Source organism: Dermacentor albipictus, chromosome 4, assembly GCF_038994185.2.
Source record: "Dermacentor albipictus isolate Rhodes 1998 colony chromosome 4, USDA_Dalb.pri_finalv2, whole genome shotgun sequence".
NCBI lineage: Eukaryota > Metazoa > Arthropoda > Arachnida > Ixodida > Ixodidae > Dermacentor > Dermacentor albipictus.
Genome location: NC_091824.1, coordinates 96,579,583 through 96,593,970, shown reverse-complemented (window position 1 = coordinate 96,593,970; position 14,388 = coordinate 96,579,583). Strand labels below are relative to the sequence as shown.

The 14,388-nt window shown below is 42.7% G+C and overlaps 1 protein-coding gene across 1 annotated transcript in view; it reads left to right on the top strand.

Annotated features, from left to right (window-relative positions):
* Positions 1-5,980, top strand: part of LOC135911416 (uncharacterized) — a 989,518-nt gene extending 983,538 nt beyond the window's left edge. Inside the window, exon 8 of the transcript XR_011513989.1 lies at positions 5,884-5,980. The gene's annotated coding sequence lies outside the window, so the exon portion shown is untranslated. The remainder of the gene's footprint in view (positions 1-5,883) is intronic.
* Positions 5,981-14,388: the final 8,408 nt, after the last annotated feature.

Here is a 14,388-nt window from a genome sequence, read left to right as displayed (position 1 = left end):
TTCAGTACGTCGTGATGTGGAATCATTAAAATTTTTGCACAACATAATTAACAAGTCATACCACACTTCAAGCACAGCTTGCATATATTTCACCAAGACTTCTTGCACGCGTAATTTCCACGAGCTTAATCTTAACCCTCTCTATGCCCGTACAAATACCTTCAAGTACAGCTTCTTTCCCCGCACAATAGAAGTATGGAATTCCTTGCCTGGCTGCGTTCGTTCACTCCCGATAAGCGAATTTGAAATTGCTGTCTATAAAAACTAGTATATGTAACTATTTAAATCAGGTTTAGTTTATACTTTATGTGTGCGTCTTGCTGTGTCGCTGCTTTTTGTGAATCATTGAAAACAATTTGTAAAATTTTGTAAATGATTGTAAAGATGTTGTAAGAGTCAATGTTGATTTCACTTTATTTTTGTTCAACACTGTTTTTGCCCACTCCTGCAATAGCCCTCCTATGGGGCTGCAGTATGTACAAATAAATAAATAAATAAATAAATAACAAAATTAGACAGCTGTGGTGTGCTCTTCGAGCCACTCATTATCACCTTCTAAGAAACTGAGTCTCGCCCTCTTAGACTATGCATGCGTTTACTCAAACGTTGATGCTCTGCTCTGTAATGAACGACAGGAATATGGATTACTGTAAGTAAATATTACATGGTACCTGCTTTAGAAGTATTTACACATAACGTGAAACGATCCTTAGGAGACACGCACTGGACAATGTTACCTGACTTAACTCAAGATTCGAACTGCAGTTTCAAGTTGAACTATATGTAGATATGCTCTCAGTTTACTCCACATGACTTTCATCTTGTGTTTTGTTTATTTGCTGCTTTAGAAACGGTTATAACGACATCCCTGCTTAGGTCGGCATTAAAAAAAGTCGCCTTTGCGCCCAAAAGGCAGAGCACCGATTGCGATAGCAAATTAGTAGACAGCTCTACGAAGTAAAGATAGTACTTTTATCGGCTGCACAAACATGTAAACATTTGCTTTCCAACTAAATTAACAAGCACGGTGCCACGGGCGCACGGGTAACCATGAACACATCTCAGTCAATGACCGCGGAAACTCCTGTGAAAACGCTGGATATAGAAAGCACAGCAGCAGTAGCGAGAGTACTGACCTTCGTACTGGTAACACCGGCGTTCGTGTTGTCTTTCTCTCCTCGTCCATGTCCAAATGTGCGCTGGAACTATGTTTCATAGTGCTAATCATAACCAACTAGCCCAGCTGTCCATACTTAGTGACCTTCGTACGGCGGCTCGCTAAAACTCGAAATAAGGGTCGAAAACACAGCGCATAGGAAGCTACAAGCACGCGGCGCAATTTGTTCGCATCACAGATAACTTTCAAGATGCGGCACCCGAGCGGCCGCGCTGTATGCGGAAGCCGCCTGAATTGAACGCCGCCCCCGCCCCCCCCCCCCATCCTCCCGCGCTTTCCGAAGGTTAGGCGATCCTCGGCTCGCCCTCGGTGCGGTGCGACTATGTTGGACTTTATACGGAACATCACAGTGACGGCAGAAATGCGCCTGGAGTCTCCACATAGTTGCTATCGCAATAAGAGAAGAAGGAAATACACTATTCTGTTGCAACCGACATTACCGCTAAAGCGGGATGCCCAAGAAGATCGCCATTAGCAAGCCGCTAAGCGCAAAAATTTGTTAAGCTCCAGGTCAGCTATGTTTCAGCGGAGTTCATCAGGAAGAGATTCGCTGGTTAGCCAATTAGTTACGGGCGTCTGCGCTCGCTTTGAACAGCTTGGCGGCTAGGCTACGTAGCAGGCACGCCCTAATGAGGTACTGTGGTTACGGGCTTCTACGCGGGAAACTTAAGTATACGGTTGCAACTGTCAGGAAGGGTGGCCGGTGATATCTGTGAAGTATCTGAGACAGGGGTGGCACGTGTCTGTAACCTACCCTCGAGCTCTGCTTGGGTCACATTTAAATGCGGCTATGTATTTTTATTCGGCGGGTTTACGTTAATGGAAAGTTAGAACTCCTACACAGGCTTGCATTCTCAACACCCACAGCGTCTTCAAATGGACCTTTTTTAGTCCCACTTGAGGCTTGGCGTTCCTGCGCTAGCAGTCTTGTTGGTTTATTCGACTGTAATTATCTGTGTCTGACCTTAGCGGAACAAGTTTCCTGTCTTTTTGAAGCGAAGTAAGTCGGTCATTGTCTCGCTAAATACATTAAACACACACAGACACACATTGTAGATTGCCGGCCTGTATATATATATGTATATATATATATATATATATATATATATATATATATATATATATATATATATATATATATGTACACCATGACTGAATCAGGCAAGATTGCAGAGCATACACTGTGCTCGCACATCGTGAATTCATTTGAATCTAACTCTTTCTTCTTCAACCCTCACAGCACGGTTCTAGCGAGCTACGTTCATCTGACACGTCGCTACTTTTCTTCACTGAGAAATTTCACGCCATTCTTGATCGCCGTTATATAGCTGACTGCACATTTTTATATTTTGACAACGCATTTATGTTTGCTTTAAGGTTTCTCATAGCCTTCTTTTACTAAAACTGCGCATGGTAGATTGAGGTACTAATGCACTAACATGGCTTGAACACTTTCTCACATACCATTAATAGTTTCTTTCAGCTAGTAAAATCAACTCTGCCCAGCACACACTTTGCTCTTTGATGTTCCCCAAGGCAGCGGTCTTGGGCTGTTAGTCTTCTAAATCATTATAAACGATTTACCTAACTGTGTTTCGTCATCTATTTGTCAGAGATGATTGCGTTCTCTTCAGAGAATTAAAAAGTGGGACTGACAAGCATAATTAAAGCTGACAGTAACGCCATCTCTTCATCCTGCGGAACCTTTCATATGGTACTGAAAGCAAACAAGTGTAAATTATTGAGTGTGTCTCAAACTTCCACTCAGTTACCACATACTAGGTAAAGTGCGCTACACTGGAATTCGCTTCACCATATAAATGCCTGGGCATCCACATCATTGCTAACTTTAGCTGAGCCACTCATATAGATTATGTCATAAACAATGCCTATGGCACACCAAGTTATTCTATACCTTAGCTTTCCTTCAGCCCCCATCCATTGTTCGTTCACAGCTGGATTACGAGTCGTAAATCGCGAACCCGGGTGTTGAAATTCTCATTAGCCGATTTGCAATGATCTTCGAACATATATTCCCAGTTTATTTTTTCTAACTGTCAACGTACAGGGAACTTAAAAGATAGGGAAGGTAACTTAGGCTTAAACAAATTCTGAACGCGATGTAATGCTGCACGACTAATGATGTTGTATAAAGTATTTGATCATCAAGTTTACACGGTAACCTGCTCTGTTCACCTCCATAAAAATCCTCAAGGCTTGATCAGAGAAAAAGAAATAGGCATTGTAACACCTAAATTAAAAAATTTTCTTATTCATTCATTCCGCGCACTTGCTAAGACTAGACCGGCCTTGTCTCTACTTTTTTCACAATTAGTGATGTTTCATTGTTGCACTGTACATTTGTGATTTATTAGACTAAAGAACTAGCGGTATTTCGTGTTTTCTGTTCTTTTATGCCTTAAACGCTGCTATAATATTGCCTTTCTGTCGCTGCTGTTGTAAAGTCTAAAATTGTAAATTCTAAACACTCCCCTTTGAGGTGTTTTTTTACCATGTGAGTACTAACTAACTAACTAACTAACCAACTAACTAACTAACTAACTAACTAACTAAATAATGAATGTGTAGTGTGCATGATATCCAGTTGCTCATTTGATTTTCTTAGGTTTATAACGTTTGATCCATGCTTACCATGCTTGTTAGTTCGTTTGCCTGCTTGCTTAGAGTGTGCCCAAAGTGAAGTTCTTGGGCTGTTGGGTATGTGTCACGGGAAGTTCCGGCTTACACAGTGTCCAATTTCGGTTAATAAAGGGGCCTTGGTGAATGCACCTTTGTTTGGCGCATTCCAACAATAAAATAGGACAAAGAGTGTTTACATATATTGTCAGATCGTAGGTATGTTTAAAACACATTCACCTCTTAAAAACGATAGCGTGTTATATTCACGTTACTCTCATATTTTTGATTTTGCTATATTTATGTTGATCCATTCTGAGGTTATTGGGTACGTGCACCTAACATTGTGCTGATTCCTGGTTAATCCCACAGAATGCCACTGGGACATGAGAGGTATAGAAGCCCTAAATATGTTTTCATATGCGTCGTACCTTACTATGCAAGCACCTGTTCTCACCTTTATTCCCTCGACGAGCCTCACGTGTTGCCTTCGTCCTCCTGACATCCCCACGTCGACGATCACACTGTGCACCCGGCCGAATCGGTGCTTGTACTACGGCATCGCTTCTAGATGCTGTAGTACCTAAATATTACAACTTTCAACAGACTCAGCTCCAGTCCACGTTTAAGCAATGCGAAGCAATCTCAGTTTTACAGGGAATGATTCTGAAGAATCACATAACTGTTTTGAAGTGAAAGGCTAATGCCTTTACGACTTGCTGTGCACTGATGCGAAGCGTAGTACGTGTTGTTGTTCGTTGTTTTCTCAGGACGAGGGACTCGCGTTGGCGTGAAAGAAGTTCATCAAAGAGCACCACATACCCAGTAACACATACCCAGTGGTGATTTTCAAACGTGCCCGATGTTTCTGACGTGAAAGGGTCAACACAAACGTTCCCCTAGCAAGTGGCTCTATTTCAAGTATCGAAAACCGTGCTGATTTGTGTGTTAATATACATCTGGTATTATTTGTTTGGCCTTGTCGCAAATGTGTACACTTGTGGGGAAAACACAGAACACCTTCTTGTACGATGTTCCAGCTAAGAGTCGCCATCGACGTGTTTTGAGAACACCACTCAACATTATTATTGACCGTCGTTCTAACGTGCAATAACTTCGGGCACCATGGAGTAAGGTATCTGAAAAACGGCCTGCTCTGCAGATTTTATTCTTGCGTCTAAGATATTGTAACGTAGTGTTGAATTTTTTCTGTACAGCAAGCCTTCTTCAAATTTTTTTCACATCTCCATTGTCTGGCTTTCTTCGCTCTCAAGGTTATTGAATTGTTGTTTTTAGCTTGTGTAGACATTTGCCTTTGATATCTTCTCATATATTCTGGGTCATATTTGGAAACTGGGCAACACATTACTTTTATTATATTTATTCTGTTGTCACAAACAACTGCCCGATAGCTGGTTGCGAACCATCGCTGAAAACTAGAAGAGTGCTTCCTACAGCGTGTATGGGTGGTGACGGGGTACTTCTAATATATATATATATATATATATATATATATATATAGCTATGGTGTTGGGCTGCTGAGCACGAGGTCGCGGGATCGAATCCCGGCCACGGCGGCCGCATTTCGATGGGGGCGAAATGCGAAAACACCCGTGTGCTTAGATTTAGGTGCGTGATTTAGGTTATATATATAAATGCATGTGACTGCCCTGTGTTTTGGTTGGAAACGTTTCACTGCACCTACCATTATTCTTGGGTGATTTAACAATGCAACGTTGTGGATAAACCGGGGACTTGCTGTACTTTCTTCAAAAATTTCAGTACATGCTAAATCAATCACAAATCAACAAAACTACAGTTATGTGTCTAGCCATTTTGTTACTTGTGTGGGATTATCACATCATGTGAAGGAACTTTATTTATTGCGGAATCACAAAATAAAATTAAGTACAGTGACACAAATTACGCTATAGAAAGACGATAAATACACCAATACACATAAAAAATGTGTATATCATAGCACGTTATCCTTTGCCGCGTCTTTTTTTACGTCTCATACAATCTATAAATATGTAAAAAAATTAAGTACGATCACCACTACTTTTCAGCCTTCTCCAAGATCATTCACTCTGTCATGAGCATACAAGATGCGCAACATGAAGCGAACGGAAGATATAGGTTTGAAACAGGTACCTTTTCTTCTTCCGGCACCAAAATAAAGATTTAATATAAGTGCGACAATTTAGTACGACTATTATACAGCATATTACAGTGGCTGACGCGCTAACTTACTTGATGGCAGTTATTTCTTGTTACCATTTATAAAATTACTAAGTGCCGGAACCTGTAAAGCGTGCTGTCTCTGTAAAGCTGCAGTGTACTGCGGTAGAGACACCTTAAGAAAAGAAATGCCAAGAGAGTAACTGTAAAGCTGTGTCTTATGATTACTACACTCAGTCAAGGAACTGTATTGAAAGGTTCTGGGAATTCCTGGGACGGGCAAAAGGTCCCAGCTAGCTGATCACTACGCTCAAAAATTATTAGGAGATGAAGTTATTGTGACGTACTTGGTAGAGTGAAACCGCAAAGAGAAAAAAACTTTTATGATTATTTGATTTCTGCACCTAATTGGATGACTTACCTCAGAAGCTGAGTGTGACGAGTGCTGGAAGAACAATGAAAATAATCACCAAGAGGCGCAGAAGCAACATGTGGTTGGCGGATATTCCCAGTCTGCGTGACACCGACGGTATCAGCGTTTTTTAATAGTTCTGAATGCCTCCATCTGACGAGTGCTCCGATGGCATTGTCCCGATATTTTTTTGCCAGTTAATGCAGCGGTTTGTAACGACGCATCCATGTCGTGTTGTCTTTTGGCACTGCTAAACAAAGTGCCTCCCTGTGACTTCGAAATCAGAAAGCGAGGCTGAAACTGCAAAGTTTCTCTCGCCCGTTCGTGATCAGAGGAAATCACTAGGGGTATGTTAAGGAGTTGAGAAATCTCTTGAGAGACAAAGCGAGAGAGAGAGTGAGAGAGAGTGATCGTAGAGAGGAAGATACATTGTTTACTGCAGCCCTTTAGGAAGCACGTCTCCTCGTGTGGATATGCCTCTTGAAGTCACCGGCTACTATTCGTATTAGGAAATATGTGCGGTAAAGTAAATGCATAAAAAAGGGAAGTAGCGTAATTATATTTACTCAGTTAAGCATTTAAATTTTTTTGGAAATCTCGGATGCAAACGGCCGATAAACTTCAGGAATAAGAAGTAGTTTCTTATGAGGTCTTCTTTCTCATGACGTTCTGCTATGTGTGCGAATATATCTGCCACGAACGTGACAATTTAAAGGATAAAAAGCGCATCCCACGCGCAATGAGTCATCTTCTAATGGCATGTGAAGATGCTTTCGATAGGTGTTATTTCTAACATTATTCTTTTCTTTGTTCGACATGTCCTTATTTACAAGCCCCATATTTCACCTTCCGTAAGTATATTGCACCTTCGTGTACGACGGTGTGAAAGAAATGAAGTGAATAAAAAAATGGAAAGTAAGACGGAGAAGCGAAGAAAAGGATAGAAATCCACACTTTTGTGACACCGGAAAAGCTTTTATGTTTCGCGCACGACTTGAACTCACGTAAGATCGACAGCGAGGGCAGCAATTTGGCTTCTCGCCAAATCTCTGATTGGTAGGTCAGTGAAAATCGATGTTGGCGTCTAGTATGAAATGGTTATTTCAGATAAATAGAGGCTTCTAACCTTGCTTCTTGTGATGCGTTTAAGCTTGCGTAGTCTTTACGACGTGCATGGTTGTCATCATTCCAGTTATATAGGCCTTGCTTGTGCCTTCTACGAGAAATACAACTCGGGAAGTTGTGCATATATATTTACAATGTGTGAACGCTAAGAGTTTCAAAGCGAAACATGTAAAGTCAATTTTACCCAGTGAAAGCTGTCAAAACAGCGGAGCTCGTGGTCGTTTTCTCAAATTCGAACGTGTTTAGCCCGCTTTTTATGAAAGTCTTTTGTCTTGTCACCGGTTCGTTAGATTCAAGCTTCGGTTCCGAATGGCGCACACAAGTTGCGTGAGGTTGTGATCAAACCGCAGTCTGTCACACACTTTGCAGCTATGGCCGCACTCGCAGCTATGGCCGCACTCGAGGTCGAGGAATTCTTTCTTGAACCGTCCGTCAGCACCCTTAGTGGGAGGAATTTCTCTGCGTCGACGTCTCTGCCCGGCCTCCCCCTGTCGAAGTTGGGGTTTAGCTTGCCTCTGCTGACGCTTCGCTTGGGTTGCCTTCTCTTGAAAATGGGGGTTGGCTGGCCTCCACTAGCGCTTGGCTTGCTCTTTCCGTTCTCGACCCTCGGCGGTAGCGGCTTCCCTCCGCTGTCGCTTTGCTTGCGCTTCTTGCTCTTGAAGTCGGCATTTGCGCAGCATAGGCGCTGCCGCTCGCGCCGAGCGGTATCCACGGGGTGAAAGGGTGCGCGCCGGTCAGACACCTGCTCCTATACCCCCATCCTACCCCTCCCCCAGCGTGAGCTCTGCTTCCTGCCCCCCTCCCCCCCTGCCTGACACCGGACAACGGAAGGCGAAGGCTCGACTTAGAACAGCTCTGCTATTAAAAAGTGTATGTGTGTGAAGAGCGGGAGAATGGTCCCGTGGCAGAGGTAAAGAGGGGATAGGCGAGCTTGAAATAGCGTATATGTGCGTATATATACTTGTTGTCCGAGGTAACGTGTGCCAAAATTTAAAAATATGTGATTCCGCGTAGCAGGGCATAACTAAAGTAGTGTTGTTTGTAGTCGTTTGGAGCAAGTCAGGCTATTTCTTTTTTTTTGTATTTCGTCGAAATACATAAGTAGCTAGAAATAAAAAACTTCTCAACTAATATAATCAGAGTAAGATTGTCAATCAGAATAATGTAGGCCTTCATGGAAAATTCCCTATCCACATTTCTGTTGCTCTATAGGTGCGACATATTTTTTTTCCAAAGCTGAAAGAAGCCAGCAAAAGCACGCTAAAAGTTGCCGCACCACTAGTGGCGCGGAACGTTTTTGTGTTTTAGTTGCGCCACCACTGTTAAAAATCAATTTCAGGGGTCTTACGCGCCAAAACCCTTATATGATTAGGAGGCACGCCGTAGTGGAGGACTGCGATATAATTGTGACAACCAGGGGTGATTTAGAGTGTCCTAATGCGGTACACGGGTCTTTTTGCATTTAGTGGGGTGCCTCAATACATCGCTTCTACGTGCAGGATGGTGACCCGTCGGGTTGCGACGCCATATTGTGTCGGAGGATGTAAAGACACGCTATAACGTACAGCGGGAATTTAGGTTCTGTATTTGCTGACAGTGTTAAAATTTGCAACTTTTGCAGTTTGTGTGCTGGTATGCATCGAAAATTACAATTCACCTTAAAAACGTAATGGAACGCTTACAGTAAAGCAATGTTTAAATAAATTTCGAGTTCACCAAATAACTAGTTTTTGCGGCGCTTTAGCTTGCACTCCCAATTTATTTCGAAAACAAAGGTGGCGCATATAGTGTATAATTAGGGTGTTAGAGGTTGCCCTCAAGAGAGAGAGAAAGAAAATGATGCATAGAAAGGCAGGGAGGCTAATCAGAGGTAGTTTCGGTCGGCTACCCTGCAGGGGCGAAGGGGTGAGGGGGATGAAAAGATAAAGATAGTGGAAGGGGGAGATAGAGAAACGAGCACGAACAAACCGCGTACACTATAGCCTGGTAGGGGGCGGCGTTCTTAAGGTCTATCGTTTAGCCCCATAGACCACAAGAACTTTAATAACGCGAGTAACGCCTTTAGCGTGGATGTTCTGTGGGAGTACTGACCTAAAGCTTTGAGTTCTGATAGTGGACGATTGTCTAATTGGTCCAATACTCTGCAGAGCACTTGTCTCTGGGCACTATATCAAGGGAAGATACAGATATTATGTGCGAGCGTCTCATCGTTGTTGCATGTGTCACACGTGGAGCTGTTGACAATTCCAATAAACAAAGCATATGAGTTCGTCAGCAAAATCCCTAGCCACAGACGGTACAGCATGGTCTGTTCAGGTCGTGGTAACCCAGGCGGTAAGTGCATCCGTATGTCCGGAGGCAACGAGCGCAAACGACACATGGTGAAAGCGCTCGAGTGCCACAGGGGCAAAGTACATTTCCGGGACATCAATCACAGTCCAGCAGCAGCGCCTGTTCGCGAAAGCGGAATCAAGACATGTGTTCCTCTAAAAAATACTGACGCACCATTCGACAGCTAAGCTATAGCTGCGTAATGTCGCGAAACAGACGTGTAAATTGCCGTAGGACAAAACAAGGGGAACAAATATTCCAGCGTCATCAATAAGTGAAGGTACATTGGTTAACGATATACAAGTCGTGCGTGTGAAAAGAATGAATAATAAAGCGCATGTGTGGCCGAAAACAATGTCATATATTTATTTATTGAAAATACATCAAGAACCCAGTACGCAGGGTTTTAGATGAAGGGTGCATATATTAGCACAGACTTACGAGTGTCAAAATGCGCACTCGAAATTGAAGTTTCAATCATGGCCATGGCTGCCAAATTCCAATGGGGCGAAATGCTTTTCCAAAACGCTCGTGTACTTAGATTTATGTGAACGTTAAAAAAAACTCCATGTGGTGAAAATTATTCCGAAGCCCCCCACAGCGAGTAATAATCAGATCGCGATATCCTCATGTACACCCGCAGAATTTATTATTTTTATTATTTAAGAATTAAGAGCAAGGTACAACACTGATTAATTATTAGCGCCATCGCAGACATCCAGCCTAAAGTATCATCCCACTCGCTGTGGTGGCGTAGTGGCTTTGGCATTGCGCTACTATGCCAAAGGGCGCGGGATCAGATCCCTGCCACGGTGGCCGCACTTGGATGTAGGTGCAATGTAGAAACGCCCGTCTACCGTGTACTGGGTTCATATTAAAGAGCCCCAAATGATAACCATTAATGCTGGGTACCCCACTACGGAGTGTATCATTATCATGTCGTGGTTTTGGCACGAAAAGCAAGAACATTTATTAAAACTGTAAGCTCTTGTGTTCTGTTGATGAATATTTCCTACCTAATGTATAAGCATAGTACCCAGATGTATTGCTCAATAAGACGTTTGCCTTAGGTTCTGTCATACAACCACCCATAGATGAGCACAATGATCTGAGAAAAAGAGCACAGCGACACATATCGCCAAAATAAAGGGATAGTTTCTTGCCAGAGCGTATAGCTGCCACTTTGGTAAAACTATTGGAAGACAACCTAGAAACCACGAAGATGTTCTTAAAGGAGGTTCACTGACCCTTCATCTGTACGAAGCTGTACGAGGCCGTGCACATAAATTTGAGTACGTTGACAAAAAAAAAGCCGGTATTATACGCTTCCTAAAAACATGAACACAGATCAGTTCAAGTTTTCACTTGCCAGAGTTTTCTGTCATTTTTCGTCCTCCTCGTTACAAATGACTGGCACAATCAGGGCAAGTAAGTGCTCAGCCCAGCATGACACAACTCAAGAACAATTTCGTAACATTTAGCTGCTCAGGGCATGTGACCATTGGAAATGACGCATGGGTATTCAGCAGGCTTCTCATCGCCTTGATTAAATGATTTAGGGGGGACAAACCCCTAGTGCTTCACAAGATTTCCTGAAGACCGTTTCACATGAAGACAGAAATTTTAGCATCATATGGCTAGCATAAGCAAGGTTCTTGCTGACTTTTTCCTTCGTTCTGGGTGCAAGGAATTCTAAAACATAGGTGCGTTTTTTTTTTCATTGAGTTGGTGCACAAAGGTGCGCAGCAAAGGACATGATGGAGTATTTTAGCTATAAGAGTATGACGCACTGTTCATCTAATGTCGTGAGCCCAAAAAATTCAGCTCAGCCAACACGTACGCCGCACCATGGAGAATAGAAACAACAGGCAACCCGACAGCGTCGCAATGACAAATGCACGCGTATGTACTGGCCGCTTCAACTGCTCGAACACAATATGAATGAGGTGCAGCACAGGCCTGGTCACCTCCCACCCGGAACGGTGGGAGGTGGCGAACACATCGCGGCACCCTAGCTTTACGCCACGATGAAATTGTGGCCGCTGAGGCCAAGATTGGATCCTGCGCCCTTGGGCTTAGTAGCGCAATGCCAAAGCCAATACGCCACCAAGCGCGGTCACCACTGTTGTACTTGTCAATTTCGTAGTGACGGAAATTACCAACAACAAAATTTGTCTATTCGACTCCGAAGCCAAGCTAGTTTCTTCCTGGAGCGAGTAGAAACTGAGTAATATACTTTCCCGTCGCCGAATTTGCTGCAAGCAGCAAATGCGAGCGCTGTGGAATTTTCATCGCACGCAGGACCTGGGACTCATGAGTTTTTGACCCTGCAAGAACATTCCTCAACAAAAATTCTTATTTCTACTCCGCTCGTCACATCGGGACCGTGTGTGTGAGTCCGCGCCTTTTCATTTCACAGAGAGTGAGAAAACAAGCGGCCAAACTATTGTTGCGTGTGAACTGAGACATAAGGCGGGAAATTCGACGTTGTTCATATCAGACAGTCGTTTAGTAGTGCCTGCGGAAGCATATAGAGACACGCCAAGAGCTTTGAACTACTATTCATGCAATCACGTAGTCGCACAAATAAAATACTAGCGAAAAGTTCGAGCGTACGTAGATTCAAAGTCAGCTCTTCTTCTTGCCAGTAAAGAGACGTATCGCCGCAGGCTGGCTGCTCCTTGATGCTTTGGTTCTTATCACTTGCCACTCTTTTACAGTGCCCATAAAATCTCTCGTGCTAGAATGGTTCGCAAGAGAAACTTCCAGCTAATCTTGATGCTATAAATGAGTATTGTGAGTTCGGCACAACACTGTAAAATATATTATACTCTTAGAGTACAAATGGGTCTTTAAGTGACACCTTTGCACCACTTCCGTGAAATAGTGCGAATTATCGACCGATTCACGCTCTTATTCACGTTAAACGCGTAGATCCTTTTACCGTGCAGGTGATCAATTTATTGGAATAAGATCAGATAATTGCGCTGAAAAACCCGTTCATAAATAAAAGAGAGTGCCTCCGGCATGCACCCGTGGAGAAATGAGGCGTCATTTTCAAAGCGTAAGCATTAAATGCTTAAGCTTTCGTAATATGTGCTTGTATATTAAATAAACTTCACAACTTAAACAGGAAAATTGATCGCTATTTCCTAACAGCCTCAGGGAAGATTAGGAACTTTTTGCAGTACTTAGCACCAGAAACAGCTAGGAAAGGGCAAGATTGACCGCGCCTGGGGGTAAACGGCAGCTGCCATCAACGCCCAGCTTCTCGTTTGGATATATCTCTTTCTGGGAATTAAACGCGCGCTATAGTTAAAGGCATACGCTATGAAGTACAAACGTTATAGAAAGGGCTATTGTGTTGGCTTTGTGGAGCCGAACAATCACCGCAATTTTTTTTTCCAACACAACGTGTTGCGTAATTGCGGGCCACATTTGTTCTGATAATCAGTACAGTAAAGCGAGAAGAACATTGAGGACAGCGCGAAATCGAGCAATTTAAACAGCTAAGAATAGGGAATAAATATATGGCGATGAAGGGGACACGCACAAAAAAATGAGAAACAAGATATAGGCGCGATATATGAAATACTTTGCAGGAGCTTAAGTACTTGATGCGTGCTTCCTTTTATGTTTTCCAGTGCTTAAAAATTATCTATTCTGGCGAAATATGAGCCACAGAGCCCTGGTTGGCTTATTACTACGTTGAAGGACAAACAAATTAGTACTAATATTACTAGTATTATTACTACTAATAGTAATAGTAATACTTTTACTAATACTAATATTGTTATTATTACTAATATATTAATAATACTAATACTAATAGTAATAGTACTAGTAATATTACTACCAACACTTCTTTAGATGTAGCTAATAGCGTTAGGAACGCGAAATTCAGCAAAGCGTATCGTTGAAGAGAAGTCCTTAAAAAAAAGAAAGCTCGAGCGACCATGACAACACATGCAAGAAGGTAGTGATGACGTCGTTTTCTGCGTCAGTGAGCACGAACATATCTATTTAAATGTGCAAATGACATCTTGGTGCATGTTCGTTTTTTAGAAGCAAGCAATAAAAGGATACAGAGAATGAAATGTATCATTACATATATTCATTGGAGACGCATGCGTGAGAATTGCCTCTGGTACACCATTCATTTTCATAAGCAGCGGACAGCCTCATATAACGCGACGAATTCGCAAGCTTCCAAAATTACACGCTCCTGAATGTGGAGTGACGTCGAGCACAAGGAGCTAGACAACCGAATTTTTATGACGGTCAGCAGAAATCAGTAATTACAGCTGTACAAAGCAGATAGAGGCGTATTCGGATTACAAAGATGGACCCAGAAACTGCAAACAGTGCAAACATTCTTGAACTCGCATTCAAATTCGCATTGGGCAAAAAAAATACCTCCTAAAAACACGGTACGCACTAAATCAGAGAGTATGGAGCCTATAGAGGACTTAATGTTACAATAGTAGTAAACATGCTGTTCCAGTGGTAGAAAGTCACTTCGGAA